Genomic DNA, 802 nt, shown 5'->3' with positions numbered 1-802 from the left:
AAGGATTGGGGGATCCCAATGATGGGAAGCAGCCTGGCTGGATTCCCTTGGAGCATGTTAATATCAACAAGGAGAAATACCAACCTCTGCCCCATCCCTGGGAGTGTCCAAGGCCAGGTTAGACTGGACTTGGAGCACCCTGGGATAGTGGAAGGTGTCTCTGCCCATGGCAGGGGATGGGACTGGATGGGCTTTAAGGTCCTTTCCAACCCAAACCATTCCAGGATTCTAAGATGCTGAGATTAAAATTAATTAAGTTATTGTGTGGCCTGAAAAAAACCCCAGAAATTATTTAGTCCTAGTTCAGCGTATAAAGCCAAGAACTTCCCTAATAAACAGGAGGAACTGGAATTGCTCTCTGATGAGCATAAACTTGACCTGCTTGGTTTCATTAAGGAATCTGGGGCGGGGGGAAGTCACCTGACTGGACTGGCAAAATTGATGTGGTATCATATTTAAGAAGTGTGTGGCAGAAGAGGAGGGGAAGCAGCCTGGCAAATCCACTGCAAATGGTCTTGAGCACTTCACCAGAGGGAACACGGAGGATGCTCAAGAATGCTTGGGATGCTCCAGGCTGCGAGGGAATGCTCAGGATGCTTGAGGCCATGGGGACGATGCTGAAGGCTTCAAGGAGGATGCCCACGGACGGTCGGGTTGCTCTGTGTTCCGGGGGATGCTCAAGGATTCTCAGAGGATGCCTGGGGCCGTGGGGAGGATGCTAAAGGCAACAAGGGGGATGCTCACGGATGCGCGGGATGCCGCGGGTTGCAGGGAAAAGCTCAGAGATGCTCAGAGGATGGTG

At 51.7% G+C, this 802-nt stretch overlaps 1 long non-coding RNA gene across 1 annotated transcript in view; it reads left to right on the top strand.

Moving 5' to 3' along the window:
* Nucleotides 1-437: 437 nt before the first annotated feature.
* LOC108446692 overlaps nucleotides 438-802 on the top strand; it is a 2,380-nt gene continuing 2,015 nt past the window's right edge. The window contains exon 1 of the long non-coding RNA XR_001861976.1: nucleotides 438-648. This is a non-coding gene — a long non-coding RNA (uncharacterized LOC108446692). The remainder of the gene's footprint in view (nucleotides 649-802) is intronic.

This window comes from Corvus brachyrhynchos, unplaced genomic scaffold (genome assembly GCF_000691975.1).
Source record: "Corvus brachyrhynchos isolate BGI_N302 unplaced genomic scaffold, ASM69197v1 scaffold5, whole genome shotgun sequence".
Lineage (NCBI taxonomy): Eukaryota > Metazoa > Chordata > Aves > Passeriformes > Corvidae > Corvus > Corvus brachyrhynchos.
This window is presented reverse-complemented; position numbering and strand designations above follow the sequence as displayed.